The sequence below is a fragment of the Nomascus leucogenys genome, chromosome 18 (genome assembly GCF_006542625.1).
Source record: "Nomascus leucogenys isolate Asia chromosome 18, Asia_NLE_v1, whole genome shotgun sequence".
NCBI classification, from domain to species: domain Eukaryota; kingdom Metazoa; phylum Chordata; class Mammalia; order Primates; family Hylobatidae; genus Nomascus; species Nomascus leucogenys.
In genome coordinates this window covers 74,862,108-74,882,789 of record NC_044398.1, presented here as the reverse complement: position 1 = coordinate 74,882,789, position 20,682 = coordinate 74,862,108, and the positions used below count along the sequence as shown (strand labels likewise).

The 20,682-nt window shown below is 40.0% G+C and overlaps 1 pseudogene; it reads right to left on the bottom strand.

Annotated features, from left to right (window-relative positions):
* Nucleotides 1-633: 633 nt before the first annotated feature.
* Nucleotides 634-4,635, bottom strand: LOC100582165 (annotated as a pseudogene).
* Between the last annotated feature and the right edge of the window lie 16,047 nt (nucleotides 4,636-20,682).

The following is a 20,682-nucleotide window of genomic DNA, read 5'->3' as shown; positions in this document are numbered from 1 at the left end:
ATTGTCTGGAATCAATCTTGCTGGGAAATAGAGCCCATTTATAAATTAGAAGTCCTCTGATAATTCACAGTGTCTGATCCATGCACTCTAGCCCACACCAGAAGCACCAGTGGGGCCTCCATGTTGAGAACAAAGGGTCAAAATAAGAACATTAGTGCAGGAAATAAATAGCTAGTGCCATCATCTCTCAGGATGTGTCGAAGAGGCATGGGCACTGGAATTTGGGTGTATGTGGGGAAAGGATTGCAGGTAGAAGGGGAAGTGAGGTCTGGAGTCTGGGTATTAGACCCTCCTAGTCAGGCAAGGTGGAAACTGTGTGAGATGCAGAAAAGAGCCAGGAAATGGTCACTGTCAGTCACAGACCACGGCAAATATAGGAAGCCCCAACATATATGGGGACTCAATGGTGGAGCAGTTAGGGCAGAGGATAGCTGGAAGGCAGTTGTCTAACTCGAAGTATATGTTGAAGGCTGGGTTTAAGGTTAGGGGCTCTAAGAAGGATCTCAAGAATTAAACAAGATTTCAACGAGGACCAATGAGAAGCTGAGTCAAAAATAAAATGTGTTGGTGGGGGGAAGGAGAATGTACTGGGGGAAAGAGATGCTTACTGAGGCACAAGGAACCCCATTGTCATCACACGGAATCAGGGAAAGGAGTGATGGTGAGCTGCAAACTAAGGACTGGGAGAGAAGCCAGGTGCTGGTCCTGAATCTCCACATTCTGGGCCCACCTTGCACCTGCATGTTGAATCAGTGCCCTGAGGACAAGGAATGATTGGCGGGTCTTCTTTATTCCTAGTACACTGCCAAGACCCAAGCACAAGACATCCTGCTTACCTCTCTGTTGCTTAGCAACGGCCACCTCCTTGATTACCCGAGTTGTCATAGTTTTTCTGTAGCTATCTACTCTGACACCTGGTACATTGGCCTACAAAGAACAAGGCAAAAGCCTGGTCATTGAACCCAATACAAGATGACTTGCAGTGATAAGCCAGTACATGCTAATATGGGCAGTTCTCAGTACAGGGAGCAAAAAGACCGATTTCATGTTTAACCCAAACATCGAGTACCAGAAAGGGAAGGGAAGGAAATTCCACTGATTCTGTAAGCCCCAGAATTATGGGGAAGAGAAAGAAACAGAGAGAGAATAAAATAAATAAAATGTCAGGTAATGATATTTTAAATAGAATATGTGTTTCAAATGTATATTAAAGTAAAATTTCTTCATCAATCACTCTTTTTCTAGGAAAATTATTTAGTTATGTAAAACACAAAGAAAAACAGGTAGCTTGCCACTCAAAAAGCCTAAAACTTCTAGATTAAAATGGTTATAGATGTTTCTCAAGAATTACAGTAATTAAATGTTAACATTTAAAAGGGTTGGGAAATTCTGTTCTCTGCAAGGTAGAACAAGGACTAAGTCATCAATCAGACGACATAATGCCAAAAATAGTTTGGGAAAGTCAAGAGTAGAGATCTAAACGTTCTCTCTATTCCCACCTGAAAGATCATCAGCTGGAAAATACCTGCAGTGATTAAGTCCAAATCTGTGGCACAGTGCTTAGAAGAGCAGCAAGTTAAAAGTCTACGTGTCTGCCCATTAAAGCCCTTACACTGCGTATTCACCAGCCACAGCCTGCTGGAAAACACACCTGTGCATTTATCTTCTTTGAAATCTGGGATGGCAAATCTTCTTTTATTGTTGGGCATCACTGTCACTCCCACCCAGAGCAACAAATGTTCTTATGCAAGTACAAAATGTACATAGTTCTTTTGGTCTCCGTGGGTTTAATATAAATTATTTTTATTGAAACAGATAAATTTTTACCATTTCGCTCATCACCTATTTATTAAATGAGGTATACCTAAAAAAAGGAAACCTTTCAGGTCACATTATGGCTAGTACGAGCAAAAGTTGCAGCAGGGGAAAGGCACCTGAGGGGAAAGGGCGGGGGGGCCGGCGGGGGGGAAGGGAAGAAAGGCGGGACGCCGGGACAGCGGAAAGTGGTGAGGAACCAGGAGCTGAATGAGAAGGAGAGGCTGCCCAGAAGCGAGAGGGCCAGTGCTGGTTACCTGAACTCTCCTCACACTCTAGGTGATCCAGGCGTGTCTGTTTCAGACAATCATTGTCATTACCACCCCTTGGGGTTTTTATTTCCTTCTTGTAGTATAAATTATTGCCTGACTTCCGGCCGGGCGCGGTGGCTCACGCCTGTAATCCCAGCACTTTGGGGGGCTGAGGCGGGCGGATCACGAGGTCAGGAGATCAAGACATCCTGGCTAACGGTGAAACCCCGTCTCTACTAAAAATACAAAAAATTAGCCAGGCGTGGTGGCGGGCACCTGTAGTCCCAGCCACTCGGGAGGCTGAGGCAGGAGAATGGCGCGTGAACCCGGGAGGCGGAGCTTGCAGTGAGCGGAAATCGCGCCACTGCACTCCAGCCTGAGCTACTGAGCGGGACTCCGTCTCAAAAAAAAAAAAAAAAGAAAGTATTGCCTGACTTCTTTTTTAAACTTCGGAGTTTATTTTCTTAAGAAATTATATGTTCTCACTCTCCACTTCCCCTCTCCCTGCTGAAGAATCATCTAAAGAAATTCTCAAGCTTGTCCAAGCCACCTTATTTCGTTGTTGTTGTTGCAGTTCTGTTGTTTTGTTTTGTTTTAGGCTTTTAGCAGCCTGAAGGCATGGTTTTTAGTTTCTGTCTCCAGGGATGAGAGAAAAAGAGGGATGAGGAAGGGGCTTTACCAGCCCAATCACAAATAGAAACTAAGAACCTATGACTGTATTCTCTCCCTTGGATACCTAACCGGTTTACTGAACAATATTTGCAGGATTAGCTGGATGCAGTGTCGCATGCCTGTAGCCCCACCCACTGTAGAGGCTGAGGTGGAAGGCTCTTTGCAGGGGTTTGAGTCTGGGCTGGGCAATATAAGGAGAATCCCCCCCACTGCATCTGAAAGAGAGAAAGAGAGAAAGAAGAAAGAAAGAAGGAAGGAAGGAAGGAAAGAAAGGAAGGAAGGAGAGAAAGGAGAGAGAGGGAGAAAGAAAGAAAGGAAAGAGGAAAGAAAGAGAGAAAGAAAGAAAGAAAAAGAGAAAGAAAGAAGAGAAAGAGGAAAGAAAGAAAGAAAGAAAGAAAAAAAGCAAGTATTCCAAGGATTAGTCAATTTACATAGTTATCTGCCCCAAAGTCTTTGCCGTCTGTCTTTGAAACTATAATTTAGAAAACAAACCAAACAATGCTAATTAAAACACTATAACCGGATTTTTTTCTTTTACATTAGTTTTTATTCCTTATCTAAGTAAAACATACTAAAAATTAAAATAGCCCTAAAAGGCTTACAATGAAAAACAGTAATCTTTTAACCAGTTTCCTCCTTAACAGGTCCCACCCACCATCCTAATACCATCCCTCTTCCTGGAATCAGCCACTTACAACTGGTTTAGCTATTAATTTTGATACTTTCCTCAATATTGTAAAACAATATACTCATATTTGCGATTTATTTTTGCACAGCTTCAGATGATTATTTAATTTGTAAATATTGTACAAATTTTAGTGACTTAAATAGTATATATAGCCAAATAGAAAGTTGCATTAATGATTGCTAGGGCTTGTGACACAGGATCAGCGTATCGGGCTCCTTTTCCTTGCTGAGGCTGTAGACTTGACAGTGGCCTGGAATCAACAGGAGTGAGGGTTTACTTGTAATCCAGCACTAGCCTTGGGCAACATTCCCTCTTCCTGAGGTCTTCTGGACTCCAGTCCGTGGGAGATGCCATGGTGCAGGCTGTTCAGCTGGGCCTCAGAAACCCTTCTCCAGGAGTCAGGCTTGAGCTACTGATCAAAGTCTCCCGGCCGGGCGTGGTGGCTCATGCCTGTAATCCCAGCACTTTGGGAGGCTGAGGCGGGTAGATCACAAGGTCAGGAAATCGAGACCTTCATGGCCAACACGGTGAAACCCCGTCTCTACTAAAAATACAAAAATTAGCCAGCGTGGCGGCGTGCGCCTGAGTCCCAGCTACTCAGGAGGCTGAGGCAGGAGAATCGCTTGAACTCGGGAGGTGGAGGTGGAGGTTGCAGTGAGCCGAGATCGCGCCACGCCACTGCACTCCAGCCTGGGCAACAGAGCGAGACTCTGTCTCAGAAAAAAAAAAAAAAAAGTCTCCCCTGACCTGCAGCATACCTGTCACCTCATTGACCTGGCTGAGGTACGGGTACGGGTACACAGGAACGGGTGTCTTTTCCAGCAGTGGGCTCAGAAAATCCTCCACATCCTTCAGCAGCGCCCAGATGTACCCCTCTACTTTTGGGGTCACAGTCATCTGAAAGTTGCCATGTGTGTTGTCCTTACAGACAGGGATGTTGTGCATCTGAGGGCACTGCACAAAGTAGGGCAGATTGGGTGGGGTTGAGGGGGTTCTCTGAGAGGCTGCCAGCCATTAGGGGTGGGATAATGTTCATGCCTTGGGGACTTTGGGATCCTAGTGAAGAGTAACAGTCAGTCTGCAAACGTGTTCATCCACAGACTTCACAAATCTCGGATAATCCAGAGGCGCCAGGGTCTGGCTCAGCAGTCACAGCCTACAACCCTGCTGGATGTTGGTTCTCCAGCCCTGCAGCATGTACCGGAACATGGTAGTTGCCCCTTACCTAGCTTATTCTGCTGTCTATTTATTTATCAATTTAGATGTTAGCTATTGACTTACTTATGATGTAGGTGATTTAGCTTTTTTAAAAATATTACTCCACCCTTTCTTCCCATCACTATAGTTATATCACCTTACTCAGTCTGCCTTTACATTATTATAATAATTAATTATATTATAATTAATAATAATTGTTATATTTGTTCACCACTGAGGCAAGTCATCAAATGTATGCCTCCTTTCTTGTATAGTGTTTTGTTCTCTTTGAAGTTCTTTTGTTCCCCATGGTACGTCTCTACCATTTTCTCCAAGTCGTGTGTGTGAGTGTTGTGTGTTGTGTGCTTGTGTGTGTGTTTGTATTTTGGTCTCTTTTATATTAACACTTTCCTTAAATGTCTGGGGATCTTTGACTCTGTTCATGTTGAAATGTGAAGTACCAAAAACATGAATTGAAGCTCTGTGAGTTGTGTTGGGCTTGCCCCATTTGTATTGGGAAACCACTAAATGTCATATGTGGAAGTCTTTGTTTCTGGGATATTCAATTTTTCCAGAAAAGAATCATCTAATTTCTTGCTCATACATGCCTGCATGTGGGAATCAGTGAGTGTGTGTGTCTGTGTGTGTGTGATCCTGGTTGTTGGCATTTGGAAGAGCAGGTTAGGTGAAGGAGATTATGGATCCCACGATTTGATGTGCAGATTGTCACTTATTTTTAATTTTCAGTTTTTGGACCCATGTCTAGCCTCTACGTCAGCGATAACTGAGTCCTGTCCACAGACTTTCAACCAAGCCCATGTTTGAGCTTCAGCCTTTGCCAAGGTCTGGGTACTCCAGGTCTGTGTACTTCCAGTAAGTGCTGGTGGTCTGAGAGGAAAGTGTCTCTCTCACTTCTGGTTGGTACCCATTGGTTCCCAATCCTCCATGCACTACCCATTGAAATTATTGTCTTTAAAGGGGACTCCTATATAAGGAATTAATCATGAATTAAATACACAATCCAGAAACCATTGAAATGTAGACTTTAAATGGATAAATTTTATGGTATGTGAATTATAGCTTAATGAAGCTGTTTGAAAAATGATCCTTACATCAAAAAACTGTGGAAAACAAGCAAAAAAAAGGTTGTGTTTTTCTTTTCTCTTTTTTGGATGGAGTTTCACTCTTGTTGCCCAGGCTGGAGTGCAATGGCGCGATCTTGGCTCATTGCAACCTTTGCCTCCTGTGTTTGAGTGATTCTCCTGCCTCAGCCTTCCAAGTAGCTGGGATTACAGGTGCCTGCCACCACGCCTGGCTAATTTTTGTATTTTTAGTAGAGGCGGGGTTTCACCTTGTTGGCCAGGCTGGTCTCAAGGCCTCCCAAAGTGCTGGGATTACAGGCATGAGCCACCATGCCCAGCCAAGAAAGGTGTTTTAATGCACTAAATTGGGAGACCCTAATGTGTATATATAAAATATGTGTGTATAAAATAATTTAAATTTCCTTGTCATATTGCAGATCAAAAAAGAAAATAGCAAAAGGATTATGGTAGAATGGACAACTTGGGAGCAATAAATAAAATAAATGCTGGAAACTTTCAAATTTGAACTTCACAATTGAGATGTAAAAATGTATGAAAATCTGAGGAAGAATATGACATATACGGTAATTAAAACCATTTTCTATTAAAGTTCCATTTTCTATAAAAATTACTCTCATAGGAATCATTCCCAAAGAAATTAAGGATCCAAACAAAAGACCCAACATATACAAAAATAAAAAGGCAACTATTATAATGAGTTGTATTGGTGGCCTACATACACAACAGAAATAAAAGACTGGCACATTCTAATTTCTGATTAAACTGTGGCTTTAAACAACTATAGAAAACACATTGTAATAAGAAACTATGCACACAAAAATGTAATAAGATATGAAACCTTGGATACAGTATAATAAAAAATTCAAGCTGCAAAGCATGTCTGAAAAAGTCTCTCATAAATATACGATTAAAATAAAGTTTAGAAAAGTCTTCTATCTCTTTCCAAAGAAAATCAGAAAACCATTCACAGGGAAATAGTTTTCTAAATCCTCAAAAACATTCATTAAGAGAACAGAAGGATCAAAAAAGATAAGTAGCAAAAGGATACTAAAATAATAAGATAATACATCTTAAAGGACAAAAGCATAGGATTTATATACAAAGTGATAATTTCAATGCATATATTATACATTAATGACTCATTTGATGTTAAAGACTAATTGTTGGTAATGAAGATACAGTTAATCTTAGAATTTTAATAATAGACAGGTGGAGGTCTCTGATTTTTCTCACCTTTGCCCTTTAAGAGATGATGGCTCTGCCTCTCTTCATATTACCTTAAGTATATCATCTTGAAGCAAGCCAGATCCTGTTTTCCAACCAAAAATACTCATTGTTCTTTTAGTTTGGGGAAATGCTAGAGAGCTGTATTAGTTTCCTGTGGCTGCTATAACAAATACCACAAACTGGGTGGCTTAACACTGTATAAATTTATTCTCTCACAGTAGTTCTAGAGGCCAGAAAGCCAAATTCAAGGTGTCAGCAGGGCCACATACCCCCTGAAGTTTCTAGGTGACAATCAGTCACTTGCTTTTCTAGATTCAGGTGCCCATAGGTGTAGAATAGTACCTAAAATTAAGGCCCAACTTTCTGTGCTGTCTTGACATCTATCTGATGAATTAAGAGAGCCTTGAATGGTCTAACTGCGACCTCCTTTCCCCATTCTGCTACCGCAGATCAGATTCTCTAGACAGATAACCCACCTTATGAAAGGGATCAGGCACAGTGCCTACTTATCCTTGAGTAGTGGATTTCAGTTCTCTGCCAGCCCATCGAATTATTCAGCCAGTCATCTCCCCACAGGAACCATGATGTACTTAATCCTCTTGACACTACAGAGCCTGCCTCCCACTGCCTCTGGTTGTTCATTCTGTTACCACGTACAATCCCCATGTGACCCTGCATGGCCTGTGGTATCCTCTTCCCCAGGCTGTGAGTATATGTGACAAATAAACTGCTGTTGATCTCATCTCTTCAGTGACGGGTGTCATGTCTTCAGCCACCCCAATAATCTTGGGGTGGGGATCCCTCTCCCACCAATGGGGTAAATAGGAGACAGTGAAAACAATAGGCATTCGTTAACTTGTCCAACATCACATCAGTTTCTGCCTCTGTGGTCACACTGCCTCCTCCTTTTCTGTCTGTCCTTTCCTATTCTGTCTGTTTCAAATTTCCCTCTGCCTTTCTCTTATAAAGACATTTTTTTGTTGGATTTAGGGCCTACCTGGATAATCCGCAATGACCTCCTGATCTTAAGATTCTTTTCCAACACTTTTGGAGGCCACAGCAGGAGGATGACTTGAGCCCAGGAGTTTGAGACCAGCCTGGGCAACATGATTAATTTAAAAAAGTAGCTGAACGTGGTAGCATGCCTGTAGTCCCAGCTACTCAGGAGGCTGAGGTAGGAGGATCACTTGAGTGTAGGACTTCATTACAGAGAGGTATGATTGCACTCCAGCCTGAGTGTCAGAGTGAGACCCTGTCACACACACAAAAAAGATTTTTAATTACATCTGAAAAGATGCTTTTTCCAATTAAGATAATATTACAGGTTCTGGGGATGAGGATGTGAACATACCTTTTGTGGGCCATCATTCAGTCCACTACAAGAGCCCAAGCAAAAAATATGATGTCCCCTCTTTCTTCTTACATTTTGTTCTAGTTATTTTTTAAGCTCATCGTTAAGAAACATGTTATGATGATTTCCATAAAGCTTTCTGAAGCTGATATTAAAATTTGATGCTTTCTGAAATAAAATGTACATTATGTGAGTCCCTCATGTTTACTAACAAAAACAGGTTTCAAATAAAAAGCTAAACATAATCAAATTTTAAGGCTTGCCTAGAACACTATAATGAGAAAAATTCTGAGTGCATCCAGCCAACAGGAAAAAATACTATGATTGATTAGTAATGCCTGCCTCAGGTGAAGCAGGGAGCATGGCAGAACACCCCATGAATTTGCAATCCCCAAATTTTAATGACCTCAAGCCATAGTCTTGCAAAGCAATTCCTAGATAAATTTCAGGTTGGCTATAAATTAAGCCATTCTTCTCCCTAAGAATAATTATTGTATCAGTCAAGGTTTGAACAGAAAGCAGAACCACTAAGAGATGTATTTAAGAAGGAAGATTGTTTAGGAATTTGACCTTACACATTTGTGGGAGCTATTTGAACAGTTTATGGGAGATTGTTTCTTTTGCCTCTAGAGCTACAGCCTGAATTCAGCAGGGCAGGCAGTCAGCAAGGGCAGAAAAACATGAAGTGGGGGAAGCAGGAACAAACTAGAACCTGAGAGAATAAGCGAAACCTATGAGGACACACTGAAACCTGCATGTGTCTCTCACTGATGGGAAGCCTCCAACCGTGATGATAGGATTGTCCTGCAGGAAAAGTTGGTGCTTGGAACAGTTAACTTTATGTGTCAACTTGATTGGGTTACTGGGTGCCCAGATTTTTGGTTAAACATTATTTCTGGGTGTGTCTGTGTGGGTGTTTCTGGATGAGATTAGTGTTTGAATCAGTAGATTAAGTAAAGCTAATTGCCCTCCCCAATGTGAGTGGGCATTATGCAATCCATTGAGGGCCTGAAGAGAAGTAAAGGGTGAAGGAAGGGAGAATTTTCACTCTCAGCCTGAATGCTTGACCTGGAACATTGATCTTCTCTTTCCCTCAGACTAGAACTCCCATCATTGGTTCTTCTGGTTCTCAGGCCTTCAGAACTGGAAGTATAGCTCTGTGTCTTTCCCGTGTCTCCAGCTTGAAGACAGCAGATCATAGGATTTAGTCGTCATAATTGCATGAGCCAGTTCCTCATAATAATCTATCTATCTATCTATCTATCTATCTATCTATCTATCTATCCTATTGGTTGTGTTTCTCTGGAGAACCCTGACTAATACAGGACCCTTAAGCAAGGAGCTAAACATGTACCTGGCTCAGTATCTAAAGAAGTTGATGGAAGAGATCCAGTGGATCTGGGGAGAGCTGTAGGACCAGTTATTGCCTTGCCATTAGGATGAGCCATCAGATCATAGTATGTGTGAGCTGCAACGGTGCTTCATGCCCTGCTTTGACCTGAGCATAAAAAGAATGTGGTTGCTATTCTACTTCCCTTTTCTAAATCTCATGCAAAACATTTTTGGTAGCCCACACTAGCTTGGATCTATGTAGGAAAGGGAATTCTTAGAAATGTTGTTCCAGCTTAACGAAATTGGCTCAATACAAATTCATCACAAACATAACCACCATGAATTATAACATTAGCAGGGTTGTCTCATGTTTGTTGGTGAAGCATAATGTTTTCTTGCCTTTTCTTATGTGTTATCTTTGTTTCCTTCTTCTCACATGTGGCAGCCAGATAGGTGCACTGTTTGGTTCATCCTTTAAGAAAAATTGCCATTCAGCTGTGAGAAGGACAGTCAAATGACAGCTTCTAGCTGCAGCATCTTTGAGATCTACTGCAGCTTTTAAGTAGAGACCACTTTCTTCCGAGGCAGCCCCCATCCAATGACTGAGGACAGAAGTTACTAGGGCCTGGTCGTTTCTACCCAGCTGAGAATTGGTGATGGTGTTTGTTTACTAGAGCTGTGTATTAGTCTGTTCTCACACACTAATAAAGACATGTCAGAGACTGGGTAATTTATAAAGGAAAGAGGTTTAATTGACTCATAGTTCTGCAGGGCTGGGGAGGCCTCAGGAAACTTACAATCATGGCAGAAGAGGAAGCAAACACGTCCTTCTTCACAGGGCAGCAACAAGGAGAAGTGCTGAGCAAAAGGGGGGAAAGCCCCTTATAAAACCATCACTATCTTGAGAACAGCATGAGAGTAACTGCCCCCGTGATTAAATTACCTCCCACTAGTTCCCTCCCATGACACGTGGGGATTATGGGAATTACAAATCAAGGTGAGATTTGGGTGGGGACACAGCCAAATTATATCAGGCTGCCATAATAAATACCACAGGCTGCCAGGCTGTTGGCATAATTCCCTCTTCTTTTGGAGAGGCCAATCTTTTTCTCTTAAAGCTTTCAGCTGATGGGATGCAGCTCACCTACATTATGAAGAACAATCTGCTTTACCCTCAAAGTCTGCTGATTTAAGTGTTAATCTCATTTTAAAAATACCTTCACAGAAATATCTAGAAAAATGTTTAACCAAATACCTAGATACCATAGCCTAACTAAGTTGACACATAAAATCAATTATCACAGTGATATTTGCTTCAGAGCTCCTCATGGGATTGGCTGAGACTGTCATATTTGCATAGCAGTCTGGGGGTCTCCCTGAACAGTTTTGGTTCAGGGTTTGGCCTAAATTGAACATTGAAAAATAAGCTGGAGTCTGCAAGGTAAATAAGGTTGGGAGAAATCATTCTAGTCAAAACAAAACAAAAAACAAAACAAAACAAACAAACAAAACACACACACCCACACAAAACAAAAAAACAAAAAACATCTCTATTTTGCCTGGCATGGAGTCTGACAGGAAATGGAAAGTAACTTGGTAAAAGAGATCAGATAATAAAGTACTTCGCAAATTACCTAATATGCCAGCTTTTTGGCTTTTACAGAAACTAGTTAATGATAGCAGTGCTAAATACTATTAAGAGCTCTATAGTTGCATGTTTAACTTATACACCTTGTATAGGAATTACATCTTCTATTGCTTTTATTGCTGTTTTGATTGCTAAGAACATTAAATTTTTTGTTTTTTTAAAGAAAACTAACTTTCTTGCAAGAATGACTTTCACCCAAGGCAATTCCCACAAGAAACTGCCAATAGGGAAAAGAAAGAAAGTAGCATGAAGCAGGGAGAAGATTATCAGAGGTAGTTAATTAAATGAACTTTATAGTGTACCCATGATCCTCAGTACAGAAAGGGGACACACTAAGACTTCCTATACATAACGGAATGTTGAGTGTTATTCAGACAAATCTCATGTTTATTGTTCAATTTTTATAGTCTATGAACCTGAGGAGTATGTTTCTAAAAAGGGAAAATATATAGCATACCACATTGATACACTCTCAGTCTCTGAACTTCAGCTCCCTTCTTCTTTTCTCCCTTCCTTCATTCCATAAGCATTTACCAAGTACTAACAATGTGCCAGGCACAGCCTGTAGCCCAGAATAGGAAAGGGAGAAATAAAAGAATGAATAAGAAAACATGAAGAGGTATTCCTCTTTTAGTTATGCAAGTGACTAAACCTGAAGTAATATAGAAATCTATAGAAAATCTGGTCTACAATCCTAAAACAAATATAACTATCAACTAAATAGTTATATATATATATATATATATATATATATAAGTTTGCTAACTGAAAAGTGACTCTTAAATATTTGGAATCTTCATGTACGCACTTTCTGGAGAATTTAACGAGTTTTACATAGAAATAAAATTTCAAGGAAAGTTCATATGTGACATATTCTAGCTAAATTGTCAGAATGTGGACAGTTTTCTTAGTGCTGACATCATCATTGTCGCTTTGTCTTTAGTAATCATCATTCTTTTATCCCTTATGAAATAGATATTGTTGCTTCATTAAATGAGTACAAATAAAATTTATTCCGGATATGTCCAACTATGAGGCAGAATAATGTCATTCTTAGTAATTTAACTCAGGTTCATCAATAGATAGATAGATCAATTGTTTTTCTTTTTTCTTTAGATTCAAGTATCATTTTGTAATAATAGCATTTCATTTAGTAAGTCACAAAATTGTCAACGAGGCTCGCCAACTTAATTATTCATATGGGATAGTATTTATGACTACATAACAAATATTTATTATCTCACACTTTCTATGGGTCAGGAATCTGGGCGAGACTTGGCTGCATGCCTCTGATTCAGGGATCCCTCAAAAGGCTGCAGTCAAGGTCTTGGTCAGGGCTGCAGTCAGAACAAGGCTATGCTGGGCTTCCAAATTTACTCACAAGATTGTTAGCTGATGACATTAGTAATTTGCCACCTCAGCCTCTCACATCATGGTAAATTTTGCTTTCTTTGCAAATTTCTTGCTTTCCCCAGCATGAGAAGAATGAGAGAGAAAGAGAAAGATAGAAAATAACAGTGTTTTTGTAACCTAATTTTCAGGAGTGATATCCCATCACTTTTGCCATCTTCTATTTATTAGAAGGGGGTTGTTAGGCCCAGTCCACACTCAACGAGAGGAGACTGCACAGGCTGGCCTCATGGGGGGCACTTTACAGGCTGCCTACCAAATATGATAAAGCCAGTTTGCTTTACTTTTTATGTTTTCAAATGGTAAGGTCAGACTGCATTATTTCATGATTGTGATAATGGCTTTTTAAATTGGGTCTTCTGTTCCAACAGCACTGATAAACATTTCTGCCTGAGCCCTAGCCCTGGGAATGTGGGTTGCTAGCTTTTAGAGATAGGGGATGGTGAATCATGCTATTTCTCACAGTTTGTCCTTCCCTTCCTACTCTTGTCATGTTCACTGTGGAAAAGTATATGATGCCATCTCCTTAACTTTAGGTTTGGTCATGTGACTTGCTTTGACCAATGGGACTTGGGGGGAAGGAATACTCTTCCAGTTCTGAGCAGAAGTTTTAAAAGGCATGCTGTGTTCCCACTTATCCCCTTGTATCCTTGCCTTTTAGCATGAAAAACACAGAATGAGAGACACAGAGCACAGATCTCGACCAGAGCCAAGCCTAAGCCAGATATGTCACATTTATGCTGCATATCTCAAGGCAGAAATATCTATTTATTGTTGTAAGCCTCGGAGGTTTGGGGGAATGCTTCACTGCTGCAGCAAAAGTTGACTGGTGAAAATGGAGACAGCAGGTATGATAGAGCAAATGAACCTCCCAAAGAGTGTCTACTACTTCCAGTGTTCTGTTTCTAGATCCCACCAAGACTGATTAAAGCCCAGTCCCCATAGGTATTTGTATTGGATGATGCTGTGTTTCAAGAGGTTCAGTCCCCATAGCTTGCTGTATAACTTTGGCACTATCCTCAGGGCCCTCAGTAAAGACTTATAAACTGTAAAATATATATATATTTTTAAATCGGTGATTTCAAGGTATCATGTTTAAAACTGGGCAAATGTTCAGTTTTCTAAAAGTTTAGATATTATGTTTTGCCTCTCTTAAAAACTTTTCTATTTGGTTTGTTTTGTGATCTAGATATTGTCATTGAGTCCAAAGAGTGAAAGAGGAAACTTTTAAAATGAAATAATATGCATGCTGGCTATTATTAACTCAGCAGGGTAGCTGTTTACATAGTCAAGTGATTGTGCTATATCCTTGAACACAGAGGGAAAAACATGAAAGGGATTGGGTAGACAACATGTTGCCTCTAAAGATCTCTGGAAACACTAGTGTAAATCAAACAATTATAGCCCCTATCTGAAAAACAAACGTTTTGAAGAGATTAGGAGACGCTCATTCTTGTGGTTAATTTTTAAAACATTTTTTGTTTCATTTATTTGTTTCTTAACTCCTTGCCTGCATATGTGAAGAAAAGCCAAGGGGTGCAAAATTGTTTAGTACCACCAGATCAGAAATCATTTTGAATAGAGTGTAGAGTTATCGAGTTATATCTTGCATGGGTGTATGTGTATGTGTAGTCTAAACCTGCATTATCCAGAGTGATTGCCAGGGCTTCCAAATTCATTTATTGATAGCTTAGCTTTCTGTTCTGTAAGCTAATAGTCTAATAGCTATATCATATATAATTCAGGGACCAAAAAAGGTGATATATTCAAAATTACATTAGGAAAAACAATTATTCACCTGATAAATTAAAACCTTAGGTTAGACTATCATTGAATCATGTAACAGATCAATTTCCACATAATTTTCTGAAGTTGTGATGCTCTGTGAATCTGCCCTCCCCTAATGACTTCAATTATTTCTCTGTAAAATGTTTTATTTAGTATTAAAAGAATAATCTGGACCAATACAGTTAATTTAATCTTCCATTCCTTTCCCTGTTCCTTCTCTGCGCCTTCTATTTCCTTTCTGCCCCACTGTTATCATCCTACTTACAATCTAGTGCCTGAACTACAGCATAGGTTTCCAGCCAGCCTTGCCTTTCTCAGGCTCATTTCCCTTCAGTTCATTTCCTAGTGAGACACCACATCACGCCAAGAACTTCAAAATGAGGGAAACTCTTGCCCACTATAAAAAAGTCATACTCACACTTCATGAGTAGGAGCAGAGACGGACATCATGGGTTAAAAGCAGGATTGCTCCAAGGCCTGTGGGAAGCCTCTCCTCTGGAACCTCTTAGAATACATTAAATTATCCAAAGAAAGATGAAATATGGAACAAGGTCGTGTCAAACTTACAAGGGCTGGTCATCTCGAGAGGTTCAAAAGGGAGAGTTCCAGAGGCCATTGAATAACGGCCCTTCCAAGACTTATCTTCGGACCAATTCAAAATGATAGCTCTGCTGGGGAGCTCTTGAAAACTACCTGGCTCATAACAATACCTGATCTCTACCTGAAGAGATTCTGATTTAATTCACCTGGGGTGGCACCCAGCCTTGGTATTTTTAAAATACTCTCCAGGAGATTCTAATCCAGGCTGAGAATCTCTGGTAAACTCTAAATTCCTATTGTAAAACAGGCCAGCAGGCTATCTCAGTTTCATGTCTGCCAGTAATTCCAAAGCCGAAGAACAATTCATCCTCATTCCATGTTGACTGGGCAATCCCCTGATTTCCCTGAGCCTGGCTATAGAAAGAGTTTGCATCCATCAGAGAAACTAAGCTTGAGTCCTTATGATGGTTCTCTTGTAAATTCTAAAAGAGCTACTTGTCATGATTTTCCATTCTATTCATAGAAAGAATACGTTATTAACAGAATTTCCAGTTTATGTGACAGTGATACTTCTCACAGTAAATAAGTAAATTGGAATTTCTGTGTTTATTTTGATCTCCTGTGAGTTTCAGTTGTCATTTTTTTGCCTTTCACTCCTTAATGGAAACAAGGTTTTTGCCAGGAGCCTTCAAATAGTCCCAGCTACCCGGGAGGCTGAGGCAAGAGAATGGCGTGAACCCCGGGGGCGGAGCCTGCAGTGAGCCAAGATCGCGCCACTGCACTCCAGCCTGGGTGACAGCGAGACTCCGTCTCAGAAAAAAAAAAAAGATTCAGTGACTTTCCTTAGAGATTTTGCTATACTACTGTCATCTGCTCCCAGTGTCTGTACCTTGCAACTAAATGAAATCTTTTTTTTTTTTTTCTTGAGACGGAGTCTTGCTCTGTTGCCCAGGCTGGAGTGCAGTGGCACAATCCCAGCTCACTGCAACTTCTGCCTCCCAGGTTCAAATGATTCTCCTGTCTCAGCCTCCTGAGTAGTTGGGATTACAGGCACTAGCCACCACATCTGGCTAATTTTTGTATTTTTAGTAGAGACAGAGTTTCACCGTGTTGGCCAGGCTGGCCACGAACTCCTGACCTCAAGTGATCCGCCCACGTTGGCCTCCCACAGTGCTGGGATTACAGGCGTGAGTCACCGTGCCCGGCCTAAATGAAATCCTTCTAAAGTGAAGTTCAGATCACATTACAATTCTTCACAAAAACTTCCAGGACTTCCTCACTACCTTCTGTTTCAATCTGCCTTTCCTCTCTCAGTGCTTCCATTAAGAACTCAACTCTATGCCACAGGCAAACTGATGCATATAAACTTCATTTTCCTGGCTCTTAATTTTAAGTTTAAACTGGTCCCTTCATTTTTCACCTCCACCGCCTCTAGCCTAGAACTTGGCACACAGTACATGGTAAGTTTGTATTTGCCAACTGGATGTTGAATGAATTCAATTTCAATTCAATGAATTTTATTAAGCTCCTGTAAAGTGCCAGGCACTGTTCTAGGTGCTTGAGAGAACAGTGAATAAAGAAGAAAAAGATCCCTTCCCTTATGGAGTTCAGATTCTAGCAGAGAGAGACAGGTGATAAAGATGATAAATCAATGGTATAGGATGTTAGAAAGTCATATGTGCTGTAGAAAAATGAAAAAGAAAAGCAGGAAACCTGAAGTGCACAATTTGCAGTATTAAATAAGGTGGTCAGGGTGAGTCCCGTTGCAATGGTGGTATTTGAGCAAAGACTTGAAGGAGCTGAGGGAGTCAGTCACGTGGACATCTGGAAGGAGAGTGTTCCATGTGCAGGAACAGCCAGTGCAAAGCCCTGAGATGAAAGCATTCCTCGTGTTTGGGAGAAATAGCAGCAGACAGTGTGCCTAGAGCAGAGTGAGAGAGGAAGAGAATAATGGGAGGGGAGGTTACATCATCTGGGGCCCTTCTGAGTGTTTGTAAGGACTTTGGCTTTTATATAGAGTGAAAAGGGAAGTAATTTCAGGACTCTGAAAGAAAAATGACAAGATCTGACTTACGTTTTAAAAGAATTACTCTGGCAGCTTGGTTGATACTAGAGTCCAAAGGAGAGGATCAAAGGTATAAGTATAGAAAACAGTTAAAAGGTAGGGGAATATGACAGCACCAATGTATGTGGACCAGAGTGGTAGCAGAGGAGATGCTGAGAAGTAGTCAAATTTTGCATTTGTTTTTTTTTTTTTTTTTGAGATGGAGTCTTGCTCTGTCACGCAGACTGGAGTGCAGTGGCATGATCTGATGGTTCACTGCAACCTCTGCCTCCTGGATTCTAGAGATTCTCCTGCCTACAGGCGTGTGCCTCCACACCTGGCTAGTTTTTGTATTTTTAGTAGAGACAGGGTTTCACCATGTTAGCCAGGCTGGTCTCAAACTCCTGACCTCAGGCAATCCGCCTGCCTCGGCCTCCCAAAGTGCTGGGATTACAGGCATGAGCCACCACTCCTGGTCAAATTTTGCATTTTTTAAAAGGTAGAGCCAATAAGATTTTCTGACAGATTGCATATAGGATGTGAGAGAAAGAGGGGAACCACAGGTGACTCCAAGGTTTTTATCATGAGCACTTGGAACAAAAGAGTTGATATAAACTGAGAAGGGAAAGTTGTGGATTGATGGTTTTGGGGGAAGTGGGAATCAGGAGTTCAGTTTTGGACACGTTGAATAAAAGATGTTTATTAGACATTCAAGTGGGGATGTGAAGAACCCAGTTGGACATATGAATTTTAAGTTCAGAAAAGAGGTCTAAGTTGGAGATAAATTTGGGAGTCATCAAAAAAAGCATGAACACAGTATTTAGAGTAATAAACCTAGATGAGATCATCAAGAGGATAAGGAGAAAAGAGGACCAATGACCAAGTTCTGGGACACTCTCACATAAAGAAATCTAAGAGAAGAGGATGAACCAATAAAGGATATAAAAACAGACCAGAATGTGAGAGGAGGAAATCCAAGAGACTGCATTGTCCTGGAAGCTAGAGGAAGTCAGTATTTCAAGGGAGAATGATAGATTGTGACAAATGCTGCTAATAGGTCAGATAAGGACTGAGAACTGGCCATTAGATTTAGTAACTGGTCATTAGTGAGCTTTATGGAAACGGTTTTGGAGGACTGGTGGAGGTAAGAGCCTGTTTAGAGTGAAGAGAAAATGGAAGGAGATGACTTTGAGAATGAATGAATGCATGAAGACCTATGACCTTTATCTCATTCTACCTTTTGTTATTATGTTTTCATTTTGTCTCTTTTTCTAGATTATAAACCCCTTGAAAATGGAAAGAGGCTGTGTCTATGACAACTACATAGCTGCCATGGAACCTGGCACAGTGCTGGCACACAGCAGGGGATCAATAAATGTTGCTTGACTGACTAACAAAAAAGTGAACAGTACATGAAGACAGTCAGGTGAAATTAATTCCTCCTTATCCTTTTTGTGTTCGTTCTTATTCTTTATAATTCTCTTCTCCCCACCCAGTCTCCCAGGTACTCTGAATCCTCTTGCTACCTTCTCTCTGCTCCAGCCTTTCCCTTCCCCTCTTCCTGTCTCACTTCCCCTCTTCCTATCTCACCTGCTTGACAATTTACCCACATTGAGCCTATTCCTTCAGGAAGGTGATGGAAGTAAGAATAGAACAGTCAATCTCGTAAGAGAACTACAACTCAGGAAACCATCATTTGATGACAACTTCTATTGAGTAATATCCACCTCAGAAAGGTACCTATTCTGATGCTGGGTAGTAAAGGCCAATAGAAACGAGATCTCACAATACAGTGACAAGAATTTGAAATATGAAAGTGTATTGTTTTCCTTCATTTAATCTGAATTACATCCAACAGTGAATATTAATCCACTGTTTCTAATAGAATAAGAAAACAGTCTAAAATAAATGAAAGTACCACAGAGCTGTTCTTAATTGCCTTCTCATAGTATTAGCTTTTAAAGTTGTAAAGTAGTATTATATTTTTTTTCAAATGAAGCATGGACTTGTCTGTCTAATGATTTAATGTACTTTCTTCAAATTAGTTTCTGTAATGGGTTAATTTTAGGCTGTCATATATTCTTAAGTTAATTTTGGAGGATAGAATTTGAATTGTTAAATTTTATTCATTCATTTATTTAACACATATGTATATATGTTAGACACTGTGGTCTTAAACATAACAACAAAAATACATTTAAAGCAAAGACCAGATAAGATCACTTTGTTGCCTATTGGGATAGATAGGTTAAAACTACATTTCCTCTTATTTCTTTTCTAACCTCTCCTTTGCAATTAATAATTTTAACTATGGTACTCAAACATTTATACAAATATATTTTAGTAATTTAGCTCTCAAATAGGAGCAACATGTTATTTCAAATGAGAACATTAAGGTACAAAGAAGGAAACTGACTTAGTTCATGTTATTTGACAACCAATGTGCAGGCAACAGAATTATCCAGGCATAAAGTCTGAAAGCAGCTTGATAAATACTTTCCACCAGGATGAAGGCAAGATCTGTATAAATTCAATCAAGCAAATTATTTCCACAGGGAGAATGCACACAGGAAGGGTACTGGGAACATTTTTGTCATTTAGGTATCTTATTTTTCCAGACAATTAGCAAAAAAGGACAACATAATTTTTTTCTCTTGTTCTACAAAGGCTGCCCAGAAGCCAAACATAAGCATTTGGGGTGACTGACAGGTTTCAGCAAGGAGAATGGAGCTATGATCTGTAAACAATATGGTCATCAAAGAATAAGAGTGTATACATTATATATTTCTTAATATTTGAATCAAAGATAACTGGAAAAAAAATGAAGAAGTGAATCATAGGTACTGAGTTTATTCAGGAAACAAAAGGATAATCAGCTCAGTAAAGTATAATAGTCATGGTTCAGCTCATCTCCGAGACTCCATGTGGTCCAGGCTAAGCGGCACCAGCTGTAGCAATTCAAGCTCTCTCTTGTATTATTCAGGCAATTTTGCAATAAGATAAAGAGTTAAAATAAGCTAGCCTTTTCCATTTCCCTTTGCACCCCTTCCCCCACAATCAAGCTATCAGAACAGCAAAATAAAACCAAAACAGTCTCTATAAGAACACTTTATGAGTTTCCTCTCTGTCATTATTCTCTTTTGGCTGAGCAATCTTTTTTTATTTTTTTTTATTGACAACAGAGTATTTATCTTCCTTGCAATTCCCGTATTCATGGTCTTATGCCATCCACTGTGGTAATGATTTAGCCGGATAAAAGTTACAGACAAGGTTTGGAAAGTCAATTTGTAATTTTTGTGTTTTAAGCTTTATCCTCATCCCCTAAATTCATTTCAGATAGATTAAAAGATTGACTAATAGAATACTAAAGCTTAGAAATCAGAATAAAATATAATTTAACATCTTGCAGACTATGAAAAGATATTTTTATAAATTACAAGCTTAGGAACAATAGATAAAATAATAATGGAACGTACTGACAGATTTGAATGCCTACAAATAATAACATTTGCACATAGAAACAAAAAAGAGTTAAAATCTCTATTTTATAGAGAGCTCCTGGAGGAGAATCCTTTCACTGTGGCATCACCAGATCTTTTGTTATTGCTCTTATCAT